The sequence below is a fragment of the Anabrus simplex genome, chromosome 11, assembly GCF_040414725.1.
Source record: "Anabrus simplex isolate iqAnaSimp1 chromosome 11, ASM4041472v1, whole genome shotgun sequence".
NCBI classification, from domain to species: Eukaryota; Metazoa; Arthropoda; class Insecta; order Orthoptera; family Tettigoniidae; genus Anabrus; species Anabrus simplex.
In genome coordinates, this window is record NC_090275.1 from 93,467,627 (window position 1) to 93,491,753 (window position 24,127).

The 24,127-nt window shown below is 35.9% G+C and overlaps 1 protein-coding gene across 1 annotated transcript in view; it reads right to left on the reverse strand.

Moving 5' to 3' along the window:
* The window catches only part of LOC136883334 (kinesin light chain), a 191,491-nt gene extending 184,223 nt beyond the window's left edge, over positions 1-7,268 (reverse strand). Inside the window, exon 1 of the mRNA XM_067155570.2 lies at positions 7,200-7,268. The gene's annotated coding sequence lies outside the window, so the exon portion shown is untranslated. The remainder of the gene's footprint in view (positions 1-7,199) is intronic.
* Positions 7,269-24,127: the final 16,859 nt, after the last annotated feature.

Here is a 24,127-nt window from a genome sequence, read left to right on the forward strand (position 1 = left end):
CTTCCAGTTCTCAATCCAATAATTTTATAAGAAAACAAAGGTCCAGTAATACTGAACTGACAACCCTGCTCTTAATTGTTACAGAGTTAGATAATACTTTCCCTACTATAATTCTCGGAGTTCTATTTTCTAGCCACTAATTCCATCGCTCTTTTGTTTAGTCTAATAGCCCTCATTTTTGTCAGTAAGTCTCCTATGGTCTAATGTATCAAAAGCCTTGGTTGGGTCAAAGGTGATATGGTCCATTTGGCCTCCTGAATCTAAAATATCTGCTGTATCTTGCTGGAATCCCACTACTTGAGTCTCACTGATGTAACCTTTCCTAAACCTGATCCGCCTTCTATCTAACTACAGTAGGTAGTAATTTTGCAAACGTGTCTAATATAATCAGAAAGAATCTCGCCCAGAGCATACATGCAACACGTCAAGCTGACTGGCCTGTAATTACCTGCTATATGTTTTATTATCCTTTCCTTTGTACACTGGAGCTACTATAGCAATTGACCATTCGTTTGGTATAGCTCCCTCATGCAAGCAGTAATCATATAAGTATTTCAAATATGACACTATATCACAATCCTTTGCCTTTAGTATGTCTGCAGAACTCATCATTTCCAGCTGCTTTTCCAGCTTTCAATTTTTGTATCATTTAGTAAATATCTTTATTATTATAGGCCATTTTCTGTACTTCACTAGTATTAGTCACCTCCTCTGCCTGGACATTTTCCATATGACCAACTATCGTTGCATACACTGCTGACTACAGTAAATACTTCTGTAAATCCTGACATATATACTCCCCTTTCATTAATGATTGCTGGAACCTTCTTTCTACCTTAAAGTATCATTACATACCTCCCACTTTTGGCTAAAATTCATTGACTGCCAATATGCATGCCATCATACTGTCCTTTGTTGACTTTTCTGCTAAGTTCAGTTTCCTAGTGAGTTCCTTCAACCTCTGCTTATTTCTACCATTCCTAACTCATATTTTTTCTAACCTGCAACTCCTCCTTAAACTCTTTATTTCTTTGTTATAAAATAGTGGGTCTTTACCGGAGTTAGGAAATGAGTAAAAATAATCAAATTACTCATGACAAATACTTCTTTAGTAAGTTTAACTTGTAGTTGTTACTTTTCATGAAATATAATTTAGCAAAACAATGGCTACACACAGTCGTGGCCGGAAAACGACCGGTAGGAAGAGATGGCTGCACCAAGTGAAAGAGGACATAGGAACAAGAGGAGTCAGCTGGGATGTCGTCTTGGGAGAAGAGTGGTACATGGACAGACAGAAGTGGAGAGAGCTCGTAAACCACACCCGGGCAACTGGAGTGGGAAACTGATGATGATGACTTGTAATCTACTTCTTAAAATATGTTACATTCTAGTAATCTAGTGTTTAGCAACTTTGGAGCCTCAGCACTTGCTAGCCCAATGCCACTTAATGTGTCTGTGGAAAAGAAACGCAAAATAAAGTAACTTCTTTTTCCTAAGATAAAATTCTAAAAGAATTTAATTGTATGAAGTCCACCTGTTCAATACACGTTTGCCATTTGATAAATAATCTGTCTAAAAAGCTACATAGGATATGTTTCGACCTAGCCTAGAGGTCAGCATCAGCTAAAATAACATAAAGAAGAAAGGCATATACAAAAAACAGTGATACATTAAAAAAACTTGACATAAAATACAATCAACAAATGCAATGGAAAACTAGGCTATGTTTAAAATGTACATAGCATCAATCTTAAAATACATTCAACAAAATATGCAATGGAAATCTGTGTTTAAAATGTGCATAGCTTCAAACTTGGACAAATTTAGTTGTAAGTGTGGGTCCAACTATAAGGTATTTAATACAACTATTGGTTGTCTGGAGGAAATACTTAAAAGTTGTGAAGACTGTTAAATGTTGTTCTATTTATCATGCTTCTGGAAATGGAGTGAAGTTTGAAAAATCTCTCACATTTCTTCACAGAGAATACAGTATAGCCAGGATGTCCTCTTTTTCCTTGAAAACTTTGGCATCATTCTATACCAACATGAGAAAAAAAAAATATTCCAGAAGTCTGATAACAATGTCCATTCCCTTAAACTTCTTTGCAGGGGCCGATGATCTAGATGTTAGACCCCTTTAAACAACAAGCATCATCATCAAACTTCTTTGCACAAAACAAATTTCTTGATTGAAGACATGTATTGACATTGCTTAAGTATATTTTTCAAATATTTGAGAGAAGTTCCACCGTTTCAATGCTATAAAATAATCATGTATTTGCTTATTAAAAGACAATTAAATATAGTTGACATATTTTGTTCCTTCCTCTGTGACATCTTCAGCCACTATTAATTAAGCACCAATTCTAAACGACACAAAAATATACAATCTATATATATAAAATAAGAGTTTTGTCGCCGGGCTGAGTGGCTCAGACGGTTAAGGCGCTGGCCTTCTGACCCCAACTTGGCAGGTTCGATCCTGGCTCAGTCCGGTGGTATTTGAAGGTGCTCAAATATGTCAGCCTCGTGTCGGTAGATTTACTGGCACGTAAAAGAACTCCTGTGGGACTAAATTCCGGCACCTTGGCGTCTCCGAAATCTGTAAAAGAATAGTTAGTGGGACGTAAAACAAATAACAATAACATTATTATTATTATTAGAGTTTTGTCTGTACATTTCCTAGAATTTAAAAGGAATGGTATTTCTGTATCAGTCGTGTCCACAGTAACAAGGAAATTTAATTTTCCATAATTTCTGTCTGTCATTCTGTCTGTATGTATGTACACACATCACAAGAAAACAGCCAAAGAGAATTTAATGAAAATCTGTATGTAGTGTCGGGGAATGAATTGCTACAATCCAGGCTATAAATAATTTTATTTACGCTATGTGAAATGTTAGTTTCAGGGAAGGCCTAAAATTTAATTCTCAAATATTTATGTTATTAGTGGTACAGTCGATAAATACTGCATAACAAAAGTTATAAAGAATTAAATTTCCTATCATTTATGTCTCATACATGACAACAGAGATATTCACAAACTTGAATTTTTGTTGCTGAGTCCATATCAACGCTGAGCCACGAGAAAATGGGTAAAGAGAATTTAATGAAAATCGGTATGTAAAGTCTGGGGAAGGCGCATAATATTTAATTTTTTTAAACCTATGTTATTGGTCCTATCGAAAAGTCCTATGTAACAAAAGTTGTAGATACAATTCCCGATCATTTATGTCTTGTTCAGTTTTACTGTACCGACTATGATAAGAGTGGTGGTGATTATTGTTTTAAGAGGAAGAACAACTAGGTAACTATCCTCTATAGAACACTAATCAGAGAGAAAAAAATGGGAGGGTTGACACTTTGAAAAATAAAGGTATTGACCAAAGAAAGACAAGGGCCATGAAGGCTGTGAAAATAAAAGACTTCCTAGGCCTCCATTCGTAATACTGTTGGGGTCAGAAAAGAACAAAAGTTGACCAAGAGGGATCGGAGAGGATATGACATGATAGAATATGATAGATGAAGTGCGGAGCCTGGCACAAGTAAGTGGAATAAATGCCAGGACTCAGCTAAGCACCCCGTGGTCGCCAACCCACGCTCCCAAGTTTGAAGCCCGCTTGGGGCCCGTTTTAGTCGCCTCTCATGACAGGCTGTTATTTTATTGTTCCCACCCACAGGGGATGACTATGATAAGGGAATTCATGAATTTAGACTTTTGTTTCTTAGTTCTTAATTAAATTGAAAACCAGAAATAAGGTGGTTCAATCTATTCAATACAAGGAAAATAAGAAATGTAATGTTACATTCTTATTTGATTAAAAGCGGTACCGGTTTCGACCACTATTCTGGGTCATTATCAGCTGATTAAATGAAAATATAAAACAATGCATAGGAAAACAATAAATAAAGGATAAGTCTTTCACTAAAAGCAGTTCAAGAAGCACTATAACACTATAGGGATTAGCGCTGCGTGATGTAAGATCTTAAAATCCAGAAGAAGTCAAAGATCAGTCATTTAAATGAAGCAAGGTGCAAGTTCTTGAAGAGCAGCACAACATACGTAATGTCCGGCACTGTGCTTCTAAATGCTAATGAAACGTGGTGTATAGTTAATGATGAAGCCTGCAAATGCTTATAGACGCAAAAATATATAATACAATTTGATATAATTGAAGTATATATTAATGTTTAGAGGATCTTGTATGATGGATTCTTTAGAGATGAAGAACAGTTGACATAAAAAACAATTGTGTGGGGAAACATTTTTAAAAGCACAATGTTAGAAACAAATGAAAAACACATATGCATAGCATGTTATTTCATGTGTTAAATGGTGATGGTTTTTATGATTGTCTTAGGTGTAAAAACACATGGTCATTGGTCCATATCGACAAGGAAAATTGCAAAGATGATTATAAAAATGAGAAAAATTGTAAAGCAATCAATGATTGCTTGAAGAGTAAGACAAGAAGCAGTCATAAAAGAAAGGAGGACTCCCTTTACATTAGATTCCCTAAAACTAAATGTGAAGGACCACAATATTGAAAGCTCATTAAATTGATCAACAATAACAGTACATTGACCATTGTTTGTTGTGATCTTCTTTCTCTCTCTTCTGCTGTCATTCATCTCCGATAGATGGGGCTACTGCTGCATTTAAATTGAAACAACTGCATACCGAGTGTAACAGCCTGCCTGAACACTGGCGGGAAGTAGCTGGGGAATTAGATAATTTTCTTCTTTACTAGACTGTGCCAATCCTCTGGTTCATAAATATTCTGATACTACTGGTACGTAACACTCTGATTCATCTTGTATTCCAGCTACTCGATACCTACTCTGAGGCAATGATTGGAATGAGCACTGTGCACACTTAAGAGAGTAATAGAAGGGAAGTGTTCACAGCTGTCTGCAGCCTGGACATTCCAGTTCTGGAACTTTGGACTGTTAGATCGGCAGCATAGTACTGCTAATATAAATGGTCCATTATTGGACATTATAAATTTTCCAGCTAACTCATTCTTGGTTGCCAGCGTTTCGCCCTCGTGTGCTAGGGTAGGCTCATCAGTTGGTACCTAGCACACCTACCAATACGCTGGCTAGTGCATACCGTGGAGGCCACTGCGTAGGCTAACTGGAGCCACCGGCAGTGCCAATGCACTAAGAGACTTTGTCTCATTACCAAAAATTGATGCCTGCTTGGCCATCAGATGATATAGATGATATAAATTCCCTATGGGAATCTACATCTATATCAGCATAGTACTGTTCGTTAAAAGTGAGATAATGTGTGATTGATCATTTGATCGAGTATTTCATGTGAAACCATTGCTTTTAATCGCAAGTCATTGTAATGACTAGAGCTCGGATGTTTAGGAAAAGTCATATTTTTTTCTTTGACTCTATTTTCTTGCCTGATTGGATTTTGGTGCAAATCAGGCAATTATCGTCACAATTAAGTGATTTTTATTGTCATATGAATGCATATTTTGGCTATTTTTGTCATAAAGTCATATTTTGAGCTATTATTGTAGAAACGTCATATTTCGGCTGTTTGATGACGGCTGTAGCTCTGGAAAATCATCTTCAACTTACCGAATGCGAACTAATGTTCACAAAACTGCTTCTTGGTATCACATCTGCAGTTAATACAAGTGGAATACTCTGCCTCTTCTATCAAGTTTGCGCAGAAATTGTTTTCCAATAGTTGTTAGAAAGTCTGGCATATATTAAGTCGAACTTTGGAATTATATCGAGCGCAATTACTCGTTTAGAAGCTACTAGCCTAGAAATTCATGCAAATATTGAAATTATTAGAAGTGTTGAACTTTCAGTACAACAATTACATGGAATATCTGGCGACAGTGTAAAACGGAAACTTCAAAACATGCTTAATCGAAATAACAGTTTTTGCTGTGCGTACAAGATAAATGATGTTGTTATAGGAGAAGGTACCAGTACAGTTTAAGATGACTGTATACTCGACAGCAGTGATGTAACATTATTTAAATATGCACCAATAACGTCTTGCGACGTACAAAGGAGTCTCTTCTTACAAGAATGTGTTAAGTGATAATCGGAGGTCTTTCTGCCTGATGCTTTGAAGATGAATCTTGTCATACACTTCAGTTCCACCTGCGGAGAAGAACGAAAAAAATATGTGAGTTTGCACTATTTTCCCTGCTGCCCTACCATAATGTATTGAAAGACGTCTACTTAATTTGTTTCGTGGTGCTCAATTTAAACCTTAACGCATTTAAGTAATATTAATAGAATCTGGACTTAAACGTTCCAAAATACTTTTTTTAAATAGATTGATTTCTAGTTTTATTATATTCCAAACCAACACATATTTTGAATTTTAAAATGTTGTGTGATCTGATAATCTTAGCGAAATTAGTAATTTATAAGTATGTATTCACAAATGTTTGATAAGTGAATCAAAAACAATTGACTGTGAATAATCTCTAAACATGTATATTCAGAAAATTAATATGAAAGTAAGACTCAAGAATTTAGTTTATAAATATGAATCAAAGGGAATGCCGTTTCAATTTAAAATTTATTTTAAAATGGACATATTCACATTAATCATTTTTGGGTCATATTTCGTCTTTTTACATCATATTTTGTCACTTTTGAGGCCATATTTCATCACTTTTGAGATCATATTTGCTTGCTTATTTGGGCTATTTTTAAGTCTTAAACATCCGAGCCCTAGTAATGACCTATGTTGATTTCAGTTGGAAACACCACAAAGACAGTTTTTCTGAGGATGTAAAATGGTAGGTGGAGAGCGAGTATTTGCCACTACAATGAAAACTGCCCAATTTGATTGTGACTGATAGTAGGCAAGAGGGCATGCCATTACAATTAAAATTTTTACAAGTTGCTTTACGTCGCACCAACACTGATAGGTCTTGTGGCGACACTGGAAGAGGAAGGGGCTAGGAATGGGACGGAAGCAGCCATGGCCTTAATTAAGGTACAGCCCCAGCATTTGCCTGTGGCAAAATGGGAAACCACGGAAAACCATCTTCAGGGCTGCCGACAGTGGGGTTCAAGCCCACTATCTCCCGAATGCTGGACAATTAAAATTCCCTCACCTAGTCTTCACCTGAAAAAGATATATGGTGACTTCCCCGTCATGTTTCTGGGGTAATGGTAAGAGCTATGCAATTTAATACAATCTTACCTGCAACGCGTACTCTTAACCTAGAATTCTGTATAAAGTGTAGAATTCCATAGCGAAGCACGAGTACATCAGCTTATTTCACTATAAATATTACACTATTTTAACACCTGTGAAAAAAAAAAAAAAATTACACACTATTAAACAAAGAATGACATGTTTCATTCTTAACAGAACATCTACAGATTCTATAAGTCACATTCATTGGCCAATGAAAGAGCAACAGTTTTTTGAATGCCTCGCATTGTATGCTGGAATGGTGACAAAGCGGGCTTCATTACTATAAGTTCCAAATTTCAAATTCTTAGATGTTTGGACAGAAATTAGCATAAATGTTACCAAATATTGAATAGTTCAGCAGAAGATGAAGAAATCGAAAGAATATATCAAGAGATAGAAAGTTTAATACAATATGTAAAAGGAGATGAGAATCTGTGATGGGAGACTGGAATGCAGTGGTACACCAGGAAGAGGAGGTAACGCTGTAGGAGAATTCAGACTGGGACAATGGAAAGAAAGAGGAAGTCAGTTAGTTGAATTCTACACTAATCATAGTTTAGTCCTTGCTAATACTTGGTTCAAACACCACTAATGATAGCTGTACATATCCATAAGACCAGGGGATGCAGGAATATATCAAATAGACTTCATTATGATTAGGCAGAAATTCAGAAACCAGGTAATGAATTACAAGCTGTGAACTCTTACCACAACATGGGGGTCATGAAATGTCATCTGAAGTTGAAGAAAGAAGGGAATGCAAGAAGATGGGATTTAGATAAGTTTAAAGAAAAGAGTAAGGAATGGTTTCAAGGAACATATTGCACAAGGAATAAATGAAAAGGCTGAAGGAAACACAATAGATGAAGAGTGGCCAGTCATGAAGAATGAGATTATTAAGGCTGCTGAAGAAAAGTTAGGAAGAAAGGTAAGGTCAAGTAAGAACCAGTGGATAAGTCAGGTATTAGAACTGATTGATGAATGGTGAAAATACAAGAATGCAAAATTATGAGGAGGGCAGAAAAGAATCATCATCATCGTCCCACTCCAGTCGCCTGGGTATGGTTAACAAGCCTCCTCCATTCCTTTCTGTCATTCCCCTTTACCTGCTTCATTACTTCCGCCACATCCAATCCAGCTTTTCTAATGTCCTTCCAAATCTGATCCATCCACCTTCTTCTTGGTCTTCCAACTGGTCTCTTTCCCTTAACTTCTCTTTCTAATTCCCTTCATGCTACCCGTTGCTTCCCCATTCTTTTTACATGTCCAAACCATTTCAGTCTTGCTTTCTGTATGATCTGTACTAATGGTTCTATATTTAGCTCTTCTCTGATTTTAATATTTTGGATTCTATCTATTCTTGTCTTTTTAACCGATGTTCTTAAAAATTTCATTTCTACTGCTTGGATCTTACTATCTTGTCTCTTATTTACTACCAGCATTTCTAGTCCGTATGTTATGATTGGTATGAAATACTGTTTATATAATGTTAATGTTAATTTTGTTCTCTTTGGTTATCCCATAAAAGCTCTCTGAATTGTTGATAAAATGCTGTACCTTTACTTAGTCTGTTATTAATTTCAGGGTTGATTTCATTACTACCGGGTGAGTTGCCCTTGCGGTTAGAGGCGCGTGGCTGTGTGCTTGCATCCGGGAGGCAATGGGTTCAAATCCCACTATCAGATGCCCTGAAGGTGGTTTTCTGTGGTTTCCCATTTTCACACCAGGCAAATGCTATGGCTGTACCTTAATTAAGGCCATGGCCACTTCCTTCCAACTCCTACGTCTTTCCTATCCCATCGTCGCCATAAGACCAATCTGTGTCAGTGCGACGTAAAGCCACTAGCAAAAAAAAATTCATTACTTCCATTAGTAATGGTACCCAAATATGTAAACTGTTCTACATTCTCTAAACGTTTTCTGTCTATGTTCACTTGGCTTCTCTTTTTCTCTTTTCCACAGTGCATGACTACAGTTTTCTTTTTACTAATTACCATTCCAAACTCCTTCAGATTCTCATTCCAAATGTCCAGTCAATTCAATCAATCAATACTGATCTGCATTTAGGGCAGTCGCCCAGGTGGCAGATTCCCTATCTGTTGCTTTCCTACCCTTTTCCGAAATGATTTCAAAGAAATTGGAAATTTATTGAACATCTCCCTTGGTAAGTTATTCCAATCCCTAACTCCCCTTCCTATAAATGAATATTTGCCCCAGTTTGTCCTCTTGAATTCCAACTTTATCTTCATATTGTGATCTTTCCTACTTTTATAGACGCTATTCAAACCTATTCGTCTACTAATGTCATTCCACGCCATCTCTCCGCTGACAGCTCGGAACATACCACTTAGTCGAGCAGCTCTTCTTCTTTCTCTCAATTCTTCCCAACCCAAACATTGCAACATTTTTGTAACGCTACTCTTTTGTCGGAAATCACCCAGAACAAATCGAGCTGCTTTTCTTTGGATTTTTTCCAGTTCTTGAATCAGGTAATCCTGGTGAGGGTCCCATACACTGGAACCATACTCTAGTTGGGGTCTTACCAGAGACTTATATGCACTCTCCTTTACATCCTTACTACAACCCCTAAACACCCTCATAACCATGTGCAGAGATCGGTACCCTTTATTTACAATCCCATTTTTGTGATTACCCCAGTGAAGATCTTTCCTTATATTAACACCTAGATACTTACAATGATCCCCAAAAGGAACTTTCACCCCATCAACGCAGTAATTAAAACTGAGAGGACTTTTCCTATTTGTAAAACTCACAACCTGACTTTTAACCCCGTTTATCAACATACCATTGCCTGCTGTCCATCTCACAATATTTTCGAGGTCACGTTGCAGTTGCTCACAATCTTGTAACTTATTTATCACTCTATAGAGAATAACATCATCCGCAAAAAGCCTTACCTCCGATTCCACTCCTTTACTCATATCATTTATATATATAAGAAAACATAAAGGTCCGATAACACTGCCCTGAGGAACTCCCCTCTCAACTATTACAGGGTCAGACAAAGCTTCACCTACTCTAACTCTCTGAGATCTATTTTCTAGAAATTTAGCAACCCATTCAGTCACTCTTTTGTCTAGTCCAATTGCACTCATTTTTGCCAGTAGTCTCCCATGATCCACCCTATCAAATGCTTTAGACATGTCAATCGCGATACAGTCCATTTGACCTGCAGAATCCAAGATATCTGCTATATCTTGCTGGAATCCTACAAGTTGAGCTTCAGTGGAATAACCTTTCCTAAAACCGAATTGCCTTCTATCAAACCAGTTATTAATTTCACAAACATGTCTAATATAATCAGAAACAATGCCTTCCCAAAGCTTACATACAATGCATGTCAAACTAACTGGCCTGTAATTTTCAGCTTTATGTCTACCACCCTTTCCTTTATACACAGGGGCTACTATAGCAACTCTCCATTCATCTGGTATAGCTCCTTCGGCCAAACAATAATCAAATAAGTACTTCAGATATGGTACTATATCCCAACCCATTGTCTTTAGTATATCCCCAGAAATCTGATCAATTCCAGCCGCTTTTCTAGTTTTCAACTTTTGTATCTTATTGTAAATGTCATTGTTATCATACGTAAATTTTATTACTTCTTTGGCCTTAGTCTCTTCCTCTATCTCGACATTATCCTTGTAACCAACAATCTTTACATACTGCTGACTGAATACTTCTGCCTTTTGAAGATCCTCACATACACACTCCCCTTGTTCATTAATTATTCCTGGAATGTCCTTCTTGGAACCTGTTTCTGCCTTAAAATACCTATACATACCCTTCCATTTTTCACTAAAATTTGTATGACTGCCAATTATGCTTGCCATCATGTTATCCTTAGCTGCCTTCTTTGCTAGATTCAATTTTCTAGTAAGTTCCTTCAATTTCTCCTTACTTCCACAGCCATTTCTAACTCTATTTCTTTCCAGTCTGCACCTCCTTCTTAGTCTCTTTATTTCTCTATTATAATAAGGTGGGTCTTTACCATTCCTTACCACCCTTAAAGGTACAAACCTGTTTTCGCATTCCTCAACAATTTCTTTAAACCCATCCCAGAGTCTGTTTACATTTTTATTTACCGTTTTCCACCGATCATAGTTACTTTTTAGAAACTGCCTCATACCTGCTTTATCAGCCATATGGTACTGCCTAACAGTCCTACTTTTAAGACCTTCCTTTCTATCACATTTATTTTTAACTACCACAAAAACAGCTTCATGATCACTAATACCATCTATTACTTCAGTTTCCCTATAGAGCTCATCTGGTTTTATCAGCACCACATCCAAAATATTTTTCCCTCTGGTTGGTTCCATCACTTTCTGAATCAGCTGTCCTTCCCATATTAACTTATTTGCCATTTGTTGGTCATGCTTCCTGTCGTTCGCATTTCCTTCCCAATTGACATCTGGCAAATTCAGATCTCCCGCTACAATCACATTTCTTTCCATGTCGTTTCCCACATAGCTGACTATCCTATCAAATAGTTCCGAATCCGCATCAGTGCTACCCTTTCCCGATCTGTACACTCCAAATATATCAAGTTGCCTATTATCTTTAGAAATGAGCCTTACACCTAGAATTTCATGTGTCTCATCTTTAACTTTTTCGTAGCTTACAAATTCTTCTTTCACCAGAATGAAAACTCCCCCTCCCACCTTTCCTATCCTATCTCTACGATACACACTCCAGTGCCGTGAGAAAATTTCTGCATCCATTATATCATTTCTCTGCCATGATTCAACTCCTATTACAATATCTGGTAAATATATATCTATTAAATTACTTAATTCTATTCCTTTCTTTACAATACTTCTACAGTTCAACACTAACAATTTTATGTCATCCCTACTTGATTTCCAGTTCCCTGTTCCCTTATCACCGCTCCCTAGGCCATCCCGTTTCCCCGAATGTACCTCCCTATCAAATTTCCTAACTTGTACTCCTTTGTACTCCTTTGTACTTCCTTTTCTCCCTTTCCCCAAATCGCCACATCATCTGCAAATAATACAGCATTCACTTCATCACTACTGACTGTGTTTTACACGTTTTATGATTTCATCCATCAATATAATAAGCAATAATGGCGACAGTGCATTTCCTTGCTTGAGACCTTTTTTTTTGTATAAAATATTTCAGAGTCACCACTCTGCACTTGTACACTGCTTTTACTCTCATGATGCAACATTTTTATCTTGTTAATTAATGATTTTGGTACATTCCTTTTCCGTTGGCATTCCCATACATGTTCTCTCTTAACTGTATCATAAGCTTTTTCCAAAACCAAAAATACGGAGATGATTTCCTTGTTCCTTTCCAGGTGTTTTTCCATTATTGTTCACACTGTAAATATCAAGTCTATTGTTGATCTATCCAGTTAAATCCATATTGTTCTTCCTCTAACTTTGTCTATGACTTTCTCCATTATTTTTAGCCCATGTGATAATAGGGTTATACCTCTATAATTTTCACATTTCTTCCTATTTCCTTTTTTGAACAATGGTACAATTCTTCCTTGCTTCCAGTCTTCAGGTATCCTTTCATCTTCCATATGGCATTGAGGGTTCGGTATAGCCACTGTAGTCCACTGCTTCGTGCTGCCTTAATCATATCAGCATTGAATTTGTCTTTTCTGCCTACTTTACCTTTGGTCATTGCTTTCAGTGACCTTTCAAGTTCCAACCATGTTATCGGGTTCTCTTCTTTCTATTATTTCCGTTTTCTTATCTTCTTCCTCCGAGCAATCATCCTCACTATAAAGTTTTCCAAAATATTTTGCCATCACCTTCTGAAATACGAAGTAGAAAAGAAGTGTGGGACAATTTAAGACAGACATTTGTAGAAGCAGCAATTGAGGTATGCAGGAAAACAAGAGCAAAAGTTAAGGGAAAGGAGACACGATGGTGGACAGAAAAAATTAAAAAAGAAATAAGAGAAAGGAACAAGGTGAAGAAAGAAATATAAGGAAAAGCAAAAAACGTACCAGAGGGATGACAATAAGATAGAAAGGTTACATGTAGAATACAAAAGATTGAAACCACAAGTAAAGAGCAGTATCAAGGAAGAAAAGGAGAGATGTTGGGGAGAGTTTATGAACAAAATTGAGCAAGATAGTCGAGGAAATCAGAAACTATTATACAGAGTAATAAAATCGAAAATAATAAATCAAGGAAAAATCAAGGCATTAGAGGGAGAAGATGGATCCATAGTACATGACGAAAATTTCTGCATCCATTATATCATTTCTCAGCCATGATACAACTCCTATTACAATATCTGGTAAATTTAATAGACATATATTTACCAAATATTATAATAGGAGTTGAATCATGGCTGAGAAATGATATAATGGATGCAGAAATTTTCTCACGGCACTGGAGTGTGTATCGTAGAGATAGGATAGGAATGGTGGGAGGGGGAGTGTTCATTCTGGTGAAAGAAGAATTTGTAAGCTACGAAAAAGTTAAAGATGAGACACATGAAATTCTAGGTGTAAGGCTCATTTCTAAAGATAATAGGCAACTTGATATATTTGGAGTGTACAGATCGGGAAAGGGTAGCACTGACGCGGATTCGGAATTATTTGATAGGATAGTCAGCTATGTGGGAAACGACATGGAAAGAAATGTGATTGTAGCGGGAGATCTGAATTTGCCAGATGTCAATTGAGAAGGAAATGTGAATGACAGGAAGCATGACCAACAAATGGCAAATAAGTTAATATGGGAAGGACAGCTGATTCAGAAAGTGATGGAACCAACCAGAGGGAAAAATATCCTGGATGTGGTGCTGATAAAACCAGATGAGCTCTATAGGGAAACTGAAGTAATAGATGGTGTTAGTGATCATGAAGCTGTTTTTGTGGTAGTAAAAAATAAATGTGATAGAAAGGAAGGTCTTAAAAGTAGGACTATTAGGCAGTACCATATGGCTGATAAAGCAGGCATGAGGCAGTTTCTAAAAAGTAACTATGATCGGTGGAAAATGGTAAATAAAAATGTAAACAGACTCTGGGATGGGTTTAAAGAAATTGTTGAGGAATGCGAAAACAGGCTTGTACCTTTAAGGGTGGTAAGGAATGGTAAAGACCCACCTTATTATAATAGAGAAATAAAGAGACTAAGAAGAAGGTGCAGACTGGAAAGAAATAGAGTTAGAAATGGCCGTGGAAGTAAGGAGAAATTGAAGGAACTTACTAGAAAATTGAATCTCGCAAAGAAGGCAGCTAAGGATAACATGATGGCAAGCATAATTGGCAGTCATACAAATTTTAGTTTAAAATGGAAGTGTATGTATAGGTATTTTAAGGCAGAAACAGGTTCCAAGAAGGACATTCCAGGAATAATTAATGAACAAGGGGAGTGTGTATGTGAGGATCTTCAAAAGGCAGAAGTATTCAGTCAGCAGTATGTAAAGATTGTTGGTTACAAGGATAATGTCGATATAGAGGAGGAGACTAAGGCCAAAGAAGTAATAAAATTTACATATGATAACAATGACATTTACAATAAGATACAAAAGTTGAAAACTAGAAAAGCGGCTGGAATTGATCAGATTTCTGGGGATATACTAAAGACAATGGGTTGGGATATAGTACCATATCTGAAGTACTTATTTGATTATTGTTTGGTCGGAGGAGCTATACCAGATGAATGGAGAGTTGCTATAGTAGCCGCTGTGTATAAAGGAAAGGGTGATAGACATAAAGATGAAAATTACAGGCCAGTTAGTTTGACATGCATTGTATGTAAGCTTTGGGAAGGCATTGTTTCTGATTATATTAGACATATTTGTGAAATTAATAACTGGTTCGATAGAAGGCAATTCGGTATTAGGAAAGGTTGGATTCTGGAGGTCAAATGGACTGTATCGCGATTGACCTGTCTAAAGCATTTGATAGGGTGGATCATGGGAGACTACTGGCAAAAATGAGTGCAATTGGACTAGACAAAAGAGTGACTGAATGGGTTGCTATATTTCTAGAAAATAGATCTCAGAGAATTAGAGTAGGTGCAGCTTTATCTGACCCTGTAATAATTAAGAGGGGAATTCCTCAAGGCAGTATTATCGGACCTTTATGTTTTCTTATATATATAAATTATATGAGTAAAGGAGTGGAATCGGAGGTAAGGCTTTTTGCGGATGATGTTATTCTCTATAGAGTGATAAATAAGTTACAAGATTGTGAGCAACTGCAACATGACCTCGAAAATGTTGTGAGATGGACAGCAGGCAATGGCATATTGATAAACGGGGTTAAAAGTCAGGTTGTGAGTTTCACAAATAAGAAAAGTCCTCTCAGTTTTAATTACTGCATTGATGGGGTGAAAGTTCCTTTTGGGGATCATTGTAGGTATCTAGGTGTTAATATAAGGAAGGATCTTCATTGGGGTAATCACATAAATGGGATTGTAAATAAAGGGCACAGATCTCTGCACATGGTTATGAGGGTGTTTAGGGGTTGTAGTAAGGATGTAAAGGAGAGGGCATATAAGTCTCTGGTAAGACCCCAACTAGGGTATGGTTCCAGTGTATGGGACCCTCACCAGGATTACCTGATTCAAGAACTGGAAAAAATCCAAAGAAAAGCAGCTCAATTTGTTCTGAGTGATTTCCGACAAAAGAGTAGCGTTACAAAAATATTGCAATGTTTGGGTTGGGAAGAATTGAGACAAAGAAGAAGAGCTGCTCGACTAAGTGTTATGTAACAGTTCAACAATAATAAAGGTGTTTTAATTTATTCCACCTATTCAATACTTATATTTTCACTTATAGTTGTTACATAATTAAATTCTTAGTTACATGGGGACAGGTTTCGCCCTCAATTAAGGGCATCTTCAGCCTAAATACAATAATCAAAAATACAACTAAATTAAAAGTGGAAGTTAAATACAATCATCAAAAATACAACTAAAATAAAAAGTGGAAGTTAAAAGTTTAGTCTGTTATTAAAATTCGGAACAATAAAAATGTGAAAAATGATAAAATAAAAAGATGCTAATGGAAAACTGTCTTATGATTAAACTATAATCTTGTCGGAGACTAAAACTTCTATTAAAATTCTAATTAAAACAGTTCATATAAAATATTGGAAAATCAAAGTGGTAGTAATAAAAAGCCAACGACATGAGGGCGTGTACACAAGCATAAACTTGATTGTCATGAATACAATCTTTTCAAGGCCGCTGATGAAATTCGTAGCAAGTAAGGCAGAAGCGTCTATTGAAAAATTGTAAGAGGCCGTTAGCACCGGTAGGAAATAAAATGGCTGAATCCTTGCCAGAAAATGTCAACAGATGCAGAAATAAGTTTTCTGTAAGAGAAGGAAAAGAAGAAATAAGAAATTGAACGTAAGGAGAGAATTCAGTCTTACATAATTTTGAAACAGATGAGGACTTACATGTAAGTGGAAGTTGTTATTTGTTAACTACTGTTGAGTTGGTTGCTGCCCGTCTGTTGGCTCTGAGTCTGGTGTTATAACTGTGCTGCAGAGGCGGTAGTGAACTCGGAGGGGAAGGAATAGGGGAGTGCGGAAGGGAGGAGAGGATGGGTGGAGTCAAATGTGACGAGGCTGACAAAGGGGCGGAGTCAACTGCATTGCTGGAAGTAGGCCTAATATCTGTAGGTATGGGAGGAGTATTAGGGTTTGAAGAATTAAATATATTAGGTATCCTAAATTTATTCGAACTAACTGACTTTAATAATTCCGGCATTAATTCATGTAGCATACTTTTATTGTCCGTGGTTGCATTGAGATTCTTTTGTTTATTGTACGTCTGATCTAAATAGATGTATAAACTTTCTAATTCGTTCAGCATTCTTCCTTTTTGTATGTTTCTAATTATCGCTAAGTCTTTCTCTATGGATTCAAATCTGTGACCAGTCTCCCTCATATGCAAACTCATCGCTGAGTATTTCCTATGTTTTTCCGCGTTAACATGTTCCATGTATCTTGTCATAAAATTTCTCCCAGTCTGTCCAACATATGAAAAATTACACTGAGTACATTTAAGTCTGTATACTCCCGATCCTAAATAACGATTCTTATCATAATTAACTTTTTTATGATTAAAGAATATGGACTGGTTAGTATTAGTAGTTCTAAAAGCTATATTAAAATTATGTTTCTTGAATACGCTAGTAATCTGGTGTATAGCTGGATTATTAAAAGTGAATGTAGCATACTCAGTTTTTTTGGTCTTTTCTGGTATCAGATTCGTAGATAATTTGTTCTTAATTTTATTGATTAATTTGTTGATCATTTCTATTTTGAAACCATTTTGTTTAGCGAGGTATCTAATATAATTTAATTCTTTCTTCAAATTCTTGGGAGATAGAGGGATTCTAAGTGCTCTATAAATTAGACTGTGAAAAGATGCTTGTTTATGTGAACTCGGGTGTAAAGAGGAATTGTTTATAGTTGTAGATGATTGTGTCGGTTTTCTAAATATTTGGAAATCAATAGTGTTAACCTTACGCGTAACTGTTATATCTAGAAAATTCAATGAGTTATCGACTTCGTCCTCTCTCGTGAATTTCAAATTAGGTTCGATTTCATTTAATTTATTTAAGATTTCTTGACTATTAGTGACATCTTTGTTTATGATTACAAATGTATCATCTACATATCTCAATCATAAATCTATTCCTTTCATTTTTGCTATTATTTCATTGTGTTCGATTGAATCCATAAATATGTCGGCAAGGATACCCGATATTGGGTCACCCATTGCTAATCCATTCTGTTTATAAATATTATTGTTAAATGTGAAGTAATTATTGTCTAATACGAACTTTAACAATCTAGTGAATTCTTCTACTTCCATTTTACTAAGATTACTGTGTTTACAAATATTATCATGAATGATATTAACAGTTTTATCTGTCGGAATATTCGGGAACATATTCACTACGTCATACGAACACATCATCTGGTTTGGAAGTACTCCAAATCCAAGCAAAATGTCACACAAGTCAATGGAATAAACAACCTAAGAAATTCCATTGACTTGTGTGACATTTTGCTTGGATTTGGAGTACTTCCAAACCAGATGATGTGTTCGTATGACGTAGTGAATATGTTCCCGAATATTCCGACAGATAAAACTGTTAATATCATTCATGATAATATTTGTAAACACAGTAATCTTAGTAAAATGGAAGTAGAAGAATTCACTAGATTGTTAAAGTTCGTATTAGACAATAATTACTTCACATTTAACAATAATATTTATAAACAGAATGGATTAGCAATGGGTGACCCAATATCGGGTATCCTTGCCGACATATTTATGGATTCAATCGAACACAATGAAATAATAGCAAAAATGAAAGGAATAGATTTATGATTGAGATATGTAGATGATACATTTGTAATCATAAACAAAGATGTCACTAATAGTCAAGAAATCTTAAATAAATTAAATGAAATCGAACCTAATTTGAAATTCACGAGAGAGGACGAAGTCGATAACTCATTGAATTTTCTAGATATAACAGTTACGCGTAAGGTTAACACTATTGATTTCCAAATATTTAGAAAACCGACACAATCATCTACAACTATAAACAATTCCTCTTTACACCCGAGTTCACATAAACAAGCATCTTTTCACAGTCTAATTTATAGAGCACTTAGAATCCCTCTATCTCCCAAGAATTTGAAGAAAGAATTAAATTATATTAGATACCTCGCTAAACAAAATGGTTTCAAAATAGAAATGATCAACAAATTAATCAATAAAATTAAGAACAAATTATCTATGAATCTGATACCAGAAAAGACCAAAAAAACTGAGTATGCTACATTCACTTTTAATAATCCAGCTATATACCAGATTACTAGCGTATTCAAGAAACATAATTTTAATATAGCTTTTAGAACTACTAATACTAACCAGTCCATATTCTTTAATCATAAAAAAGTTAATTATGATAAGAATCGTTATTTAGGATCGGGAGTATACAGACTTAAATGTACTCAGTGTAATTTTTCATATGTTGGACAGACTGGGAGAAATTTTATGACAAGATACATGGAACATGTTAACGCGGAAAAACATAGGAAATACTCAGCGATGAGTTTGCATATGAGGGAGACTGGTCACAGATTTGAATCCATAGAGAAAGACTTAGCGATAATTAGAAACATACAAAAAGGAAGAATGCTGAACGAATTAGAAAATTTATACATCTATTTAGATCAGACGTACAATAAACAAAAGAATCTCAATGCAACCACGGACAATAAAAGTATGCTACATGAATTAATGCCGGAATTATTAAAGTCAGTTAGTTCGAATAAATTTAGGATACCTAATATATTTAATTCTTCAAACCCTAATACTCCTCCCATACCTACAGATATTAGGCCTACTTCCAGCAATGCAGTTGACTCCGCCCCTTTGTCAGCCTCGTCACATTTGACTCCACCCATCCTCTCCTCCCTTCCGCACTCCCCTATTCCTTCCCCTCCGAGTTCACTACCGCCTCTGCAGCACAGTTATAACACCAGACTCAGAGCCAACAGACGGGCAGCAACCAACTCAACAGTAGTTAACAAATAACAACTTCCACTTACATGTAAGTCCTCATCTGTTTCAAAATTATGTAAGACTGAATTCTCTCCTTACGTTCAATTTCTTATTTCTTCTTTTCCTTCTCTTACAGAAAACTTATTTCTGCATCTGTTGACATTTTCTGGCAAGGATTCAGCCATTTTATTTCCTACCGGTGCTAACGGCCTCTTACAATTTTTCAATAGACGCTTCTGCCTTACTTGCTACGAATTTCATCAGCGGCCTTGAAAAGATTGTATTCATGACAATCAAGTTTATGCTTGTGTACACGCCCTCATGTCGTTGGCTTTTTATTACTACCACTTTGATTTTCCAATATTTTATATGAACTGTTTTAATTAGAATTTTAATAGAAGTTTTAGTCTCCGACAAGATTATAGTTTAATCATAAGACAGTTTTCCATTAGCATCTTTTTATTTTATCATTTTTCACATTTTTATTGTTCCGAATTTTAATAACAGACTAAACTTTTAACTTCCACTTTTTATTTTAGTTGTATTTTTGATGATTGTATTTAACTTCCACTTTTAATTTAGTTGTATTTTTGATTATTGTATTTAGGCTGAAGATGCCCTTAATTGAGGGCGAAACATGTCCCCATGTAACTAAGAATTTAATTATGTAACAACTATAAGTGAAAATATAAGTATTGAATAGGTGGAATCAATTAAAACACCTTTATTATTGTTGAACTGTTAAAAAATTTTCAATACGGACCTAAAATGAGGTTTATTACGTGTAAGTGTTATGTTCCGAGCTGTCAGCGGAGAGATGGCGTGAAATGACATTAGTAGACGAATAAGTTTGAATGGCGTTTATAAAAGTAGGAAAGATCACAATATGAAGATAAAGTTGGAATTCAAGAGGACAAACTGGGGCAAATATTCATTTATAGGAAGGGGAGTTAGGGATTGGAATAACTTACCAAGGGAGACGTTCAATAAATTTCCAATTTCTTTGAAATCATTTAGGAAAAGGCTAGGAAAGCAACAGATGGGGAATCTGCCACCTGGGCGACTGCCCTAAATGCAGATCAGTATTGATTGATTGATTCCTTTTTATACAATCTTGGAATCCCATTCTTTTATCCTCCTCCAATTCACAAATCCTGATCATTGGTTTCCTCTTCAGTACAATTATGGGGATTTTTATTTGTTTTAATTCCACAATTGAATCGTTGACCTGAAAAACATTGTATCCAACAAAAAGTAAATTTTACAGGAGGACAAAAAAACAGTTTAATGCTTAACTATTATTATTTTTGAACATAAACTGGTTACATAAGGTAATACCATCATTGAACAATGTAATGTAAAGTTGTCAACACAGTATGGTACATTTACAACATGATTATTGGCAACATAAAAAATTTCCAGCAGGAATAACGTTGTATGTGGCTAATTACAACGTTGTTCTTCTGAAATGCACTCACAATATTATCTGAAATCCCTTCAACAAAATAGAACACAGCAGTAAAAATAATCAGAATACCTGAGTACAGTAATATCACACTTCTGCAGAAAGCTTGTGTCTCATTATTATTGCAAAAATGGTTGCAATATGCTATAACTTGTAAAGTCAGATAGTTTTGATTTAATACCACAAAAAAGACTATTACACACTGGGGTGTAAAACATTATTCACTTAGTAAGTTTTCAGAGAAACCTATCTTTTCAGCAGGACTGACACATGTCCAACAGATCCTTAATTGGTAAAGGTGTTCCATATAAAACTGGAAAAGCTGAAATGTTCATAGGTGGCAAATTTATGTTTCTAGTTCCTCTTGTCTTCTTTGCCAAAAATTGATATACCCAAGGTTGTGGGATCATCGGACGATATTTGAAGCCATGCATATTCTGTTATTTTGAACGACCCCTTGCTTAAGATGGTATCCAGTATCGTAAGATCCTTGAAATCTTCACTTTCCATTACGTAAACCAGAAAACCAAATGTTTTGGCATCTGCAATCACAGGTACCCAGTCGAATGGCTCATACACAGGGTAGGAATTTTTGTTCCTCTCTATCATGGCGAAGTCCCTGTCACAGGGCAAGAAACTGTACCTTGTGACAAGGAATTTTTGATCTACAGCAGTAAAATATTTGCAGACGATCAGGTTCTGGTACAGAGCAATCATTCGCCAGTTATTATTCTGACCAATACAACGGTCAGACCAGATTATCAAATTATGAATTTCACCAGCGTTAAGTGGCTTGAAGTGTGTAGTAACATATTTCAGTATGCAAGAAGATATTTTTGCTGACCCTCTTCTGGCAATACTTTCATGCCAGAAATACATGAAAGCAGTATTGTTACCCATATTATGGATTGCTAGGTTGTAGCACGAGTACTGACGTTGGTAGAACACAGAAGAATGGTGTAATTGTGGACAAAATAGCACTTGCTGAAGATCCACACACAAGGTCACTACATTTTTGTTGGTTTTGCTATTATCAGAATCAGCTGCAAGCGTTTTGTACGCTAGTTCAGCCTTAGTGTGGTGAATTCTGCTTTCAATTTCAGTTTGTTTACATTCCTCTTCAGATGAGGCTGCAGTCATCTGAATGAACAATCTGTCACAGTAGGAACAGGAATCGGACTTAGGAATTTCAAATTTCAATTGAAAATTGCTTCTAAAGGTGTCTCTGTATGTGCTTTCAGTGACATTAACATTAGGATATTTCTCCCAGAAAAGTTCATACATTTTCCGCACATTCAGTTGTGGACTTAAGAAACGGTTCACACTCTTATGCCTGGAGTAGTGACTTTCCTGTTTTGGAAATGATTCAATATGTCTTTTTACTAAGTCTTTGTCACAATCAGGAATTCTGTTTGGCCTGTTGGAATGCTTTCTCTTTTGTCCTGAAGAGGCAAGTTGGCTTTAATTTTTTCAATCAAGATTTGCACTCTACGAGGTGTAATACTATATACATTGCACAAAGTCTTCTGACAAACCTGTACCCTACCATTTTCCAGAGGTAAGTAGTAAAGAACTGAACACTGGCGACAAGATACTTCTTCTGGGGTAGGTCCGTCTCTTTACTCCCCTACTTCAATGCATTGGTGAGCCAAAAATGTTATTTGGTTATCATAATTAAGCCCGTAGAACGTCTGGAACAACTTCATTTTACTATTCCCAGGTATATTTCCGCACAAAAACTTGCAGTGGCAAACTTTTTCCTAAAAATAAAAGAAAAAACTCCATTGTATAGCATATAAAAGCTTACTTGTTGTTTGTGAACTAGAGGAAAATTGTTTTGATCATGAGTATGAAATCATACGATCTGTACTATTGCAACAACAGCTACATAACCTAAACTTATTAATGTGCCTATATTTCAAAATAGAATTGCTCTATAATCATGATATTGTACCAGAAGTGCATCAGGATTGTATAAGAATGGGTTCTAAATATTTTACATAGGTAAATTAAATACTGACAGATCAGTTAATACACTTTAAGCATTATATGGATCGGAATCAGTTACAACGTTGTTCTACTTACCCTACTTGGTGGTAGTTTTCAAGGAACAGGTTGCTTGTTTTACGAAATATATGGGCCTCCGCTGTCCTTCAGTGCCTTTCGTCTGTTATCTTTTCAATTACCAAGATTAACTTTCCGTCTTTTACCTTTATTAGTCTTTTTTGATCACTGTTTGTTAGCGACACAACAACAGAGTCGGCCATGTTGTTTGTAGTTACAACGTTGTTCTACTAAATGGTAATTTGAAATATTCATCATGGGGTCAACTGTTATTTTCTGCAAGAACAAAGTTTCCCATCGCATGCAGGATACCATATAGAAGTTATTCCATCTTTAATTCACTTCGAAAAAAACTGTTGGTTAGAACGTTTTTCGGGTGAACTATTCAGTTAATAATCACCTTCCATACTTTCACTGGGAATTATCTTCATTTTCATGACGTGTCTTCCTCATTCTCGGTCTGTATTTATAAAATCGATGAGTGTTCCATACTGTCCATCCCAACTATATTGGCTGATCTTACGGCTATTCCTCTTCATAAACCATGTGTTCTTTATTATCAGGTTATTTCTGATACAAAGGTCCAACAGTTTCTCTCCATCTTCACTTTATCGCCATACCCCTGTGGACCCAGAACATTCTCAATCCCATTCTATCAGTTCCCACATGGGCATTCAGACCTCCCATTATCATGATCCCATCTGCAACAATATGTGCTGCCAGTTCATTGAGGAAATCTTTTTCTTCCACGCTATATCCTGTCTGTGGAGCATACACCCGTACTATCTTTAGTAATTCCTTGTTTACATATATGTGCATTATTATAATTCTTTTATTTA